Below are 12,188 nucleotides of genomic sequence, written 5' to 3' on the forward strand. Positions count from 1 at the left end.
TACCTGACTGCCGAGGCGGGTAAAGTCGGCATTTTTTTCCACTGTGAGAAAGTAGCATCCCATTCATCGGAAAGATTGGAAGGTGTCGGGAATGGGATCAAAATAAACAATAAGATACTTCAAAAATGTTGTTTGTTTTGACTTCCAATAAAAAAATTCCAATAAATCTAATCTTGAGTATTCCTTTAAGTTCATGGTCACGGGGATGCAAACGGTGCTGGGTGGGGTGGAGAAGGGGGGAAAAGGGACGGGAAGCACCCAGGCATGAGCAACACTGATGAGACGTGACATTTCCGACTCTAAATGATTCATGTTGTGTGACCAGCCCGTGTCGGCGTGCCGCATCTTCAACCGGGACCGCCGGGATGTTCATACATGCAGGGAATGCAAACGCACGCAACCGCGGGCCAGACTAACATATTGCTCGTCTCTCCTCCTCCTCCTCTGCTGTCTTGACAGACATGAAAGGGGCTGCCTGGGCTGGGTGCCATGGTAACAGATGCACCTTGCGTTCAATAGGATGCTGCGGCGGGTTTGCTTGCCGACTGGTTTATCCCTTCGGCTTCGGCTTGATAACCATCGCTATCCGTAATGGAATGTTCCCGTTTTCTTTCATCTCCCAAACCCTCCGTTTGACTGTGTGGCATGACCACATTATCCTTCCTCCGAGACAGCAGTCAACCATGACAATGCACGGCGATGCCGACTGTAACAACAGCCCGTCCCCTCATGCGGAATGACACGGGAAATGCTTTATTAGCTTCACTGAGGTCAATTCTATCCCCGGGAATGTTGCAGTCAAATGATGAGTCGGAAAGAAGTTGAACCATCACACAATAAAACCACAATATTTCCAATCTTAACCTGTTTGGGGTCAAGGGTGAGCTAGAACCTATCCCACACACCTATGGACATGTTGGACTATCCCATGAACCTGACATGGAAAATAGCGGTACCCGGAGTAAACCCACAAAAGCATAAGGAGAACTCGCAAAGAAGTTTGAGCCCAGCCCATTTGTTTCATTTAATCGTATAGTCAAATATTTACTCCTACTGTATGCCAACCTATACACTATAGTGTAAATATACAGTGTGCATACTGTTAATGAGAATGTTATGTTATTACATACCTTGTTCTTGCATGTAAAATGACACATAAATAACGAGTGATGGTTGTTACATTTGTTGCAACAAATGGCAACAATATTGGCAACAATATACAGTAATGGGAATAACGACCAACTCCGTTACTTTTTTCAGTAACTGGTAATCTACAAAACTAATTACTTTTACTGTCAGCATAACGCCATTACCAGTTTCGACACCCCGTTACTGCACGTTAGCGAAAATATATCACGGACTTCATAACTAATTTGCAACGCAGTGAGAGTGTTGTAGAGTGACAAGGAAGGGGTGGGATAAACTACATAAGCAATGACGATTGGCTTAGGTTTTAGTAAAATTGCGTCTTCGGCCAATCAGAGAACTAGAGTGGGCGGGTGTTTAGAGCACATAACCAATGAGAATTGGCTAAGGTGTAGTAAAATTGCGTTGTCAGCCTATCAGAGAACTTAAGTGGGCGGGTGTTTAGAGCATATAAACAATGATAATTGGCTAAGGTTTAGTAAGATTGCTTTTTCAGCCTATCAGAGAGCTTGAGTAGGCGGGTGTTTAGAGGACATAAGCAACGAGGATTGGCTAAGGTTTAGTAAGTTTCGTTTTCATCCAATCAGAGAACTTGAGTGGGCGGGTGTTTACAGCGTTTGCCAAATGGAAGTACAGACACTACTTTAACCTCGTTGATGTCAAAGATAAAATGTACATTATGTCCCTGAAAACAAACAAAACAAACACGTCTTGTGTGAGCAACTCAAACCCACAGAAACACCCGTCGACTGGGGGGGGGCAATAGTTACTTTTACTGGTAACTAGTTACCAGTATTTTGTAGTGGAGAAACTCAGTTCGTAACTCAGTTACTGAATTGTTTTTGATGAATGGGTATCGTTGTACAAATAAAGTTGCAGATTCAAACAGTTATTATTCAAACCTAAGCATCATTGTTGTTTTGCTGGGCAACCTTAAAGCTCCATCCTAGACCGGCTCCTGGGCTCCTGGTTCTGAAGTGAGTTCTCTCCATGTGAAATTAGTCCAGGAGACCTTCTCGGCTGAAGGATTCTCCCAATTACACTCCACACTGAATAGATTCTTAATTACTTCCACTGGAGTCATCATGTCAGTGAGGTTTGTATTAAATAAAAGCTTCCACACTCTTCTAGTGTGGACGAGTGGCTCGGAAGGACTTTGGTGAGAGTCAGAGTACGGATAAGAGGATGATAGGAAGATGGCAAGATGAGGAGATAAAAATATATCTTATGTTGGATATGGGCTGCACGGTGGGCGAGTGGTTAGCGCGCAGGCCACACAGCTAGGAGACCCGAGTTCGATTCCACCCTCGGGTGCATGCGTGGGTTTCCTCCCCCATTCCAAAAACATGCTAGGTTAATTAGCGACTCCAAATTGTCCATAGGTATGAATGTGAGTGTGAATGGTTGTTTGTCTATATGTGCCCTGTGATTGGCTGGCCACCAGTCCAGGGTGGACCCCGCCTCTCGCCCCAAGAGAGCTGTGATAGGCTCCAGCACCCCCGCGACCCTTGTGAGGATAAGTGGTAGAAAATGAACGAATGAATAAACGATTCTGCAGGCGACCGGTCCAGAGTGTACCTCTCCTCTTGCCTGAAGTCAGCTGGGATAGGCTCCAGCATACCCCCTCGAGCCTAGTGAGGATAGTTGTCGACTCCAAACTGTCCATAGTTATGAATGTGAGTGTGAATGGTTGTTTGTCTATATGTGCCCTGTGATTGGCTGGCCACCAGTCCAGGGTGGACCCCGCCTCTCGCCTGAAGAGAGCTGGGATAGGCTCCAGCACCCTCACAACCCTCGTGAGGCTAAGTGGTAGAAAATGAATGAATGAATGAATGATTCGGGAGGCGACCGGTCCAGAGTGTACCTCGCCTCTTGCCTGAAGTCAGCTGGGATAGGCTCCAGCATACCCCCTCGAGCCTAGTGAGGATAGTTTTCGACTCCAAACTGTCTATAGTTATGAATGTGAGTGTGAATGGTTGTTTGTCTATATGTGCCCTGTGATTGGCTGGCCACCAGTCCTCGGTGTACGCCCGAAGACAGCTGTGATAGGCTCCAGCACCCTCGCAACCCTTGTGAGGCTAAGCGGTAGAGAATGAATGAATGAATGAATGAATGAATGATTCGGGAGGCGACCGGTCCAGGGTGTACCTCTCCTCTCGCCCAAAATCAGCTGGGATAGGCTCCAGCATACCACCTTGAACCCAGTGAGGATAGTTGGTGACTCCAAATTGTCCATAGGTATGAATGTGAGTGTGAATGGTTGTTTGTCTATATGTGCCCTGTGATTGGCTGGCCACCAGTCCAGGGTGTACCCCGCCTCTCGCCCCAAGACAGCTGGGATAGGCTCCAGCACCCCCACGACCCTCGTGAGGATAAGCGGTAGAAAATGAATGAATAAATGAACGATTGGGCAGGTGACTGGTCCAGGGTGTACCTTGACTCTCGCCTGAAGAGAGCTGGGATAGGCTCCAGCACCCCCGCAACCCTCGTGAGGATAAGCGGTAGAAAATGAATGAATAAATGAACGATTCGGCTGGTGACCAGTCCAGGGTGTACCCCGCCTCTTGCCCGAAGAGAGCTGGGATAGGCTCCAGCACACCCGTGACCCTCATGAGAATAGGAATGAATGTTGGCCGTTACTGAGAATCCCACAGCGGATTCTACCATGTTGTTGTCGTTGTGGAAGAAACCGCCATCTATCCTCTCCTCGCCACTTGATGTGACCTTTCTTCCATAAGCTGGGGGCAAACACCCACGTTGACCTCCTGGCCTGAGGCAGACACTTTCCGGAAACAGCACCTCCTTCTTGGTGTGAACTAGGAGGCTTAAGATAGACGGAATGTGCTCGGCATGCACACGGAAGCGCCGTCTTTGTTTCTGTGCATGGATGTAGGTTCATGTACATGTGTATGTACATGTGTATGTACATGTGTATGTACATGTGTACGTATGTACGGTGCATGTGTGGTATAGACTCAATTGGCATTGGGATCAGGTCTTCCCCTGCTGACTGAGCCTCTCTTGGTAATTCACAAGGACGACCTCTGATAATAGAAAAAAGGGGAGGCACATAAATCCTGGTAGGAAAGTAAAATAAAGCATTCTGTGTTTTATTTAGGAATCAAACACATGATAAGTCTGTTCAAGCCACTTTGCTTGCAGCTAAATTAACACGATTAGACATGACCTCAATCTTTCACTACGCTTTTTTGTTTTGTTTTGTTTATTGGTTCACCAGGAAGGTAGTCCAGAGTCCAAGTTCAGCAGATGGGATTGTCGGGATAAAGCGGCGCCGATATGGAATTACATGAAAAGAACAAACATGGCGCATTAACGTTAAACACTCTTTGTTTGTGTAAAAAAAAAGAGACGTGAAGAGAGCAGGAAGTACGGCGAGGCAGATTGGGAGAGCAGCCTGAGAGGGAGATGAGGAGATAAGCGGCATGGAGGGAAGGATGGAAAAGAGAGGGATAAACAAAATCAGAGAGGACGAGAGAGAGAGAGAGAGAGAGAGAGAGAGTCTCAATATGATAAAATGAATGCCAGGGAGAAACAGTTCAGACCCGGCAGATGGTTTCTATAGCAACCACATCCCCAGTCTCTCACTCTCTCCTTTTTTCTGCCGAGTTGCTCTGTTGCTGCTTCACGTCCGCGATGGGAAAGCAACGGCTGAGATATACGTATACGTCGCTTCGTTTGGCGCAGTGTTATTTTAAAACCCAAAGACACGACTAGTCTTGTGTACATTTATGAGTATCATCACGTTCCTGTTTTACAGCGTTGTACTGCATCATTTAACACAACATATTCCCTTCTCATACAGATAAATAAAGCGTCCAAAATATAATAGAAGCAGCTAAATATTGTTTGGGTCTGGGGGTCATGGGGAGTTCAATAGAATGGCACCAATTAGAGAAACATGTCATTTGACTATAATGTTTTTGCACTCCATCACTTTAATAGAAACACAATAATCTACTAGTAATACTAAGTATGAAATTGAGGTATTTTGCAAAGTGTGCGCTACTGTAGAGATACAGTACACGCTTTAGGTATCATGTGTATTCATTTAGCAACATGCGGATAAAAGGTATTGACGAAAGTATTATCAAGCCGGCATCAAATATGCACACTAGTGGTGAATATCCAAAGTGGAATAGAACTCCTGCCTCCCCCGAGCTAATCTCATCTCATGCTGGAAGATCATTTTCAAAACAGAACAAAATGCTGCACTATTTCTTTATGGCAGAGTGGGTCTCAACAGAGCCCCCGGGGGCAGGATGGCATGTAACTGTGTACGCGTGCCTTGTGAATAAAAGATGTTGACCCAGATGGAAATACGCCATTGGTCATTTAATTTGTCCTACATGTGTGACTGGCTTGGGTTCAAAATCAAAACATGACGGAGAGTTCAGCTGATTAGCGCTGGGGGATAACGACCACATGTAAACATCTTTTTTGCTAATTGACTAATTGACATCAAGTAGGAAATACAAGGAAGACTGAATACTTCGAATCTTAGACTTTATAGCACATACGTGTCCACCTTACATTTGTTGTTTGTGTACAACTTCCTGTCTACGTACTTTATCCTACGTATCTGTTTTCCCTGTGAAAGGTTTGGATAACGGAGTTGACTATAGAAGCACATTAGCCTGCACTCTGCAGGCCACACAGGCCACACAGCTAGGAGACCAGGGTTCGATTCCTCCCTCAGTCATTTCTGTGTGGAGTTTGCATGTTCTCACCCCATTCCAAAAACATGCTAGGTTAATTAGCCACTCCAAATTGTCCATAGGTATGAATGTGAGTGGGAATGGTTGTTTGTCTATATGTGCCCTGAGATTGGCACAGCTGGGGTAGGCTCCAGCACCCTCATGGCCCTCGTGAGGATAAGCGGCACAAAATGAATGGATTAATTACTGTACTTTTCTTTTACTTACTTTTACTTGTCTATATGTGCCCTGTGATTGGCACAGCTGGGGTAGGCTCCAGCACCCTCATGACCCTCATGAGGATCAGGCGGTAGAAAATGAATGAATGAATGAACTTTTCTTTTACTTACTTTTACTTGTCTATATGTGCCCTGTGATTGGCACAGCTGGGGTAGGCTCCAGCACCCCCATGATCCTCGTGAGGATAAGGCGGCAGAAAATTAATGAATGAATGAATGTACTTTTCTTTTACTTACTTTTACTTGTCTATATATGCCCTGTGATTGGCACAGCTGGGGTAGGCTCCAGCACCCTCATGACCCTCGTGAGGATAAGGTGATAGAAAATAAATGAATGAATGAATGCACTTTTCTTTTACTTACTTTTACTTGTCTATATGTGCCCTGTGATTGGCACAGCTGGGGTAGGCTCCAGCACTCTCATGACCCTCGTGAGGATAAGGTGATAGAAAATGAATGAATGAATGTACTTTTCTTTTACTTACTTTTACTTGTCTATATGTGCCCTGTGATTGGCACAGCTGGGATAGGCTCCAGCACCGTCATGACCCTCGTGAGGATAAGGCGGTAGAAAATGAATGAATGTACTTTTCTTTTACTTACTTTTACTTGTCTATATGTGCCCTGTGATTGGCACAGCAGGGGTAGGCTCCAGCACCCCCGTGACCCTCGTGAGGATAAGCGGCACAAAATGAATGAATGAATTAATGCACTTTTCTTTTACTTACTTTTACTTGTCTATATGTGCCCTGTGATTGGCACAGCTGGGGTAGGCTCCAGCACCCTCATGACCCTCGTGAGGATAAGGCAGCAGAAAATGAATGAATGAATGAATGTACTTTTCTTTTACTGACTTTTACTTGTCTATATGTGCCCTGTGATTGGCACAGCTGGGGTAGGCTCCAGCACCCTCATGACCCTCGTGAGGATAAGGTGATAGAAAATGAATGAATGAATGTACTTTTCTTTTACTTACTTTTACTTGTCTATATGTGCCCTGTGATTGGCACAGCTGGGATAGGCTCCAGCACCGTCATGACCCTCGTGAGGATAAGGCGGTAGAAAATGAATGAATGTACTTTTCTTTTACTTACTTTTACTTGTCTATATGTGCCCTGTGATTGGCACAGCTGGGGTAGGCTCCAGCACCCCCATGATCCTCGTGAGGATAAGGCAGCAGAAAATTAATGAATGAATGAATGTACTTTTCTTTTACTTACTTTTACTTGTCTATATATGCCCTGTGATTGGCACAGCTGGGGTAGGCTCCAGCACCCCCATGACCCTCGTGAGTATAAACGGCAGAAAATGAATTAATTAATTTATGTACTTTTCTTTTACTTACTTTTACTTGTCTATATGTGCCCTGTGATTGGCACAGCTGGGGTAGGCTCCAGCACTCTCATGACCCTCGTGAGGATAAGGTGATAGAAAATGAATGAATGAATGTACTTTTCTTTTACTTACTTTTACTTGTCTATATGTGCCCTGTGATTGGCACAGCTGGGGTAGGCTCCAGCACCCTCATGACCCTCATGAGGATCAGGCGGTAGAAAATGAATGAATGAATGAACTTTTCTTTTACTTACTTTTACTTGTCTATATGTGCCCTGTGATTGGCACAGCTGGGGTAGGCTCCAGCACCCCCATGATCCTCGTGAGGATAAGGCGGCAGAAAATTAATGAATGAATGAATGTACTTTTCTTTTACTTACTTTTACTTGTCTATATATGCCCTGTGATTGGCACAGCTGGGGTAGGCTCCAGCACCCTCATGACCCTCATGAGGATCAGGCGGTAGAAAATGAATGAATGAATGAACTTTTCTTTTACTTACTTTTACTTGTCTATATGTGCCCTGTGATTGGCACAGCTGGGGTAGGCTCCAGCACCCCCGTGACCCTCATGAGGATAAGCGGCACAAAATGAACGAATGAATGAAGTTCCACTGATGTGCGATTCGGACTTCCTTAGATAGGCTCCAGACGCAGATATAGTAAGGAAGTCTGGAAGTCCTCGGGAGCGCTTGGGTGTGTGGCCTTTCAAAGCGGAGTGGGCATGCCTGGAGGTCAGCAACAATTAAACAGGAGAAGCCAGAGATCAAACATCTAGCTAAGCGTGCTAGATGGTCTCCTAAGCCACAGTCACCTGTTTATTATTTATAATGCATGCGTTCCCAAAGAAATAAAATATAAGAAGCATTTTAGCTGCTGCGTCGGAGGCATTACACAATCCACAAATACACAGTGGATCCACGCCACATGTCACCAGTGGATGATGAGGGACCAACCATAGTCCATATCTCTCAGGGTCTTTGAGCATGAATGAGCTGAGGGTGTTTTGTATCAACGTTGTACTGAGCTCCTCTACATTATTCATATGCAATTTGACTGCCTGGCATCAATAAATTATTAAGGAATTGAAAATTGTTCAGCCGCGGCTCGACAGCCTCGGAGCTCTTTGGCGCCGATGAGATGAATGAGCACGGCCGATTGGTGATCATCAATGGGAGTCGACTCCAAACTCCAAAATGGAAAGTCCGCCTCCTCGTGCTTGGAAATTCCTGAAAAGGGGCTCGAGGCTGTTTTGCCCCGACTGTATGTTACGCAACAATACAGCTGTTTCATCAGTGAATTGGTTGGCTTCGGCGAGAGCGAGGTCGCCCGTGGAGAAAGGAGGGATCCAGATGCTCGTCCTTTGGACGACCTTGGGACAAATGCCCCCACTTTCCCAATGCACAGCACCTAATTGGCTCAGAACGACTCTACTCGATATACGGTGTTTCGCCATTGGTCAGCTGGGGTTCCTCTAGATCTGCTGATGCGGCAAAATATGATGCTGGAGTGATACGGTCCACAGTCTCTTTTTCTGCCCTCAGTCTCCTCTTGGATATGAATTCATCTCCTTACACTGTCCAACTTTTTGAGAGGTTTATGTGCATTGCAGGAGATCGGGAAGACCTGGGTTCGATTCTCTGCTTTGCATGTTCTCCCCGTGAGTGCGTGGGTGGGTTTTCTCCGGGTACTCCGGTTCCCCGGTTCTCCGGGTACTCCACATTCCAAAAACATGCTAGGTTAATTTGCGACTCCAATTTGTCCATAGGTATGAATGTGAGTTACCCCGCCTCTCATCTGTAATCAGCTGGGATAGGCTCCAGCATACTCCGCAACCCTAGCGAGATTAAGCGGCATAGAAAATGTATGGATGAATCTTGGAGGTTGACTCAGTATTTTTTGTTAATTTTTGTGTTTATGCATATTTACTCACAATCAATACCAAAATAACTTGATTCTATTGGAATAAAGTCTAAATCAGGGGTCTCAAACTCAATTTACCTGGGGGCCACTGGAGCTAGGGTCTGGGCGAGGCTGGGCCGCATCAGGTTTTCCAAAAAAAAAAACCCCAAAAAAGCATTTATTAAAAACAGAAAAATTAATAAACTTTGCTTTGGTTCTGATTTTCTACAAGAAAAGCTCTGATAAAACATTCCACTGTTCTCAAATATCTTACTTTTTATTTTTCTACACAAAATAAGATGAAAAATAAATAAACAAATCAAGAATAAAGAAAATCAATCCATCAGTAATAAATAAATAAATATAATAATAATACTAAAACGGCAAATAATAAAAACATAAAAAACCACATATAGTTGGTGGGTAGACAAATGATTTTTTTCAGATTAAAATGAACAAAGCATTATTAGAGCCCTGTAGACATGACAAAACACGACTATAGTCACATTTATACTCTTTTTATTTACAACATATTGCGCAACTGCAGGGTCTTGAGACACCTGCTAACTCGCAAACTGGAGAGCTAGCGACCTAAACGGTAGCCTTCAAGTTATTTCCTTTTAACTTAAATCGCCAAAAACTTACCACTTCCACACGGATAGGGAGGATAACTATTAACAGTTATTTAACCTTTAACATGAACATGAATCAAACGTAATAATTTTTTCTGGGTACATGATACCATACAGCATCCATATCAAACTTTACATTAAACTTTCATATCAAGGCGGGGGCCTCAAACTAGTGTCCTGCGGGCCACATTTGGCCCGCGGGCCGCATATTTGAGACCCCTGGTCTAAATAAAACATTAAAAAGCATTATGGAGCGTGATAATTGAACTGACCGCCTGTGTTTTTAATAAATGAATAAATCAATACAATAATAACGTCACGCCATTGACAGAATATGTTAACCTTTAATATTTGGTTCCAGATATCAACCTGTAATAGAAAAGCAGGGCCGAGACGCTGCATGGCCGCTTCATCCCCATTGAAATTCCAATGTGATGTCCACTCTGCACCAGCAGCCCCTGTGGCTACAAGCCTCAGGAATACCAACCAGCTTGCACTCATGCAATCTCACGCTCCGACTCTACCGACTCTCTCCGACGCGTGCACTTACTCACAAGACAATTGACGCACAAAGTGCCGAAAGTAGCGACTGAGACCTCACAAATCCAAACATAGAATACATTCAGGCACTTATTTGATGACCTGTGACCTCTCTTCTTCATTCATTCATTCATTTTCTACCGCTTTTTCCTCACAAGGGTCGCGGGGGTGCTGGAGCCTATCCCAGCTGTCTTCGGGCGAGAGGCAGGGTACACCCTGGACTGGTCGCCAGCCAATCACAGGGCACATATAGACAAACAACCATTCACACTCACATTCATACCTATGGACAATTTGGAGTGGCTAATTAACCTAGCATGTTTTTGGAATGTGGGAGGAAACCGGAGTACCCGGAGAAAACCCACGCATGCACGGGGAGAACATGCAAACTCCACACAGAGATGCCCGAGGGTGGAATTGAACCCTGGTCTCCTAGTTGTGAGGTCTGCGCGCTAACCACTAGACCGCCGTGCCGCCCCGTCTCTTCTTATCATCCAAAATAATCAAGTTGAAAACGTCCATGTTGGTTTTATACAGTTTATGTTCAACCAAAGTATGCTATTACTATTCTATCTATGGCAGGGGTCTCAAACATGTGGCCCGCAGGACACAAGTTTGAGGCCACCGCCTTGATATGAAAGTTTAATGTTAGTGCGGCCCACGCAAGTTTGATATGGATGCTGTATGGTATCATGTACCCAGAAAAAATGATTACGTTTGATTCATGTTCATGTTAAAGGTTAAATAACTGTTAATAGTTATCCTCCCTATCCGTGTGGAAGTGGTAAGTTTTTGACTATTTAAGTTGAAAGGAAATAACTTGAAGGCTACCGTTTAGGTCGCTAGCTGTCTAGTTTGCGAGTTAGCATGTGTCTCAAGACCCTGCAGTTGCGCAATATGTTGTAAATAAAAAGAGTATAAATGTGACTATAGTCGTGTTTTGTCATGTCTACAGGGCTCTAATAATGCTTTGTTCATTTTAATATGAAAAAAATCATTTGTCTACCCACCAACTATATGTGGTTTCTTAAGTTTTTATTATTTGCCTTTTTATTATTATTATTATATTTATTTATTACTGATTTATTCTTGATTTGTTTATTTATTTTTCATCTTATTTTGTGCAGAAAAATAAAAATTAAGATATTTGAGAACAGTGGAATGTTTTATCAGAGCTTTTCTTAGAAAATCGTAGAAAATCGGAACCAAAGCAAAGTTTATTCATTTTTTTGTTTTTAATAAATGCGTTTTTTTTTGTTTTTTTTTGGAAAATCTGATGCGGCCCAGCCTCGCCCAGACCCTAACTCCAGTGGCCCCCCAGGTAAATTGAGTTTGAGACCCCTGATCTATGATATCTATGGACAAACTGAATAATAACATAAAACTAATATCAATATTTGCCGATTGAACTGTATTATCTTTATGATTCCAACCGTATTTAACATTTTCTTAAGCATAAATTTCTGCCTTTACACAATTTCTACTCATATACAGGAAAGAAACCACCTGTCATTTCGGCTTAGTGCACAAGGCCCCCCTACTGTCTGAGGCTCCATGAGTGCTGCCGGCCGCGGGGATCTTCACGTTATTGAAGGAAACACTAATTCCAACTTGTAGTGTGACATTTTCAAAATAATGGCTGTGTGATTAGTTATTTTCAGAAAAGTATAAAAAATTATA

This window comes from Doryrhamphus excisus, chromosome 18, assembly GCF_030265055.1.
Source record: "Doryrhamphus excisus isolate RoL2022-K1 chromosome 18, RoL_Dexc_1.0, whole genome shotgun sequence".
NCBI classification, from domain to species: Eukaryota; Metazoa; Chordata; class Actinopteri; order Syngnathiformes; family Syngnathidae; genus Doryrhamphus; species Doryrhamphus excisus.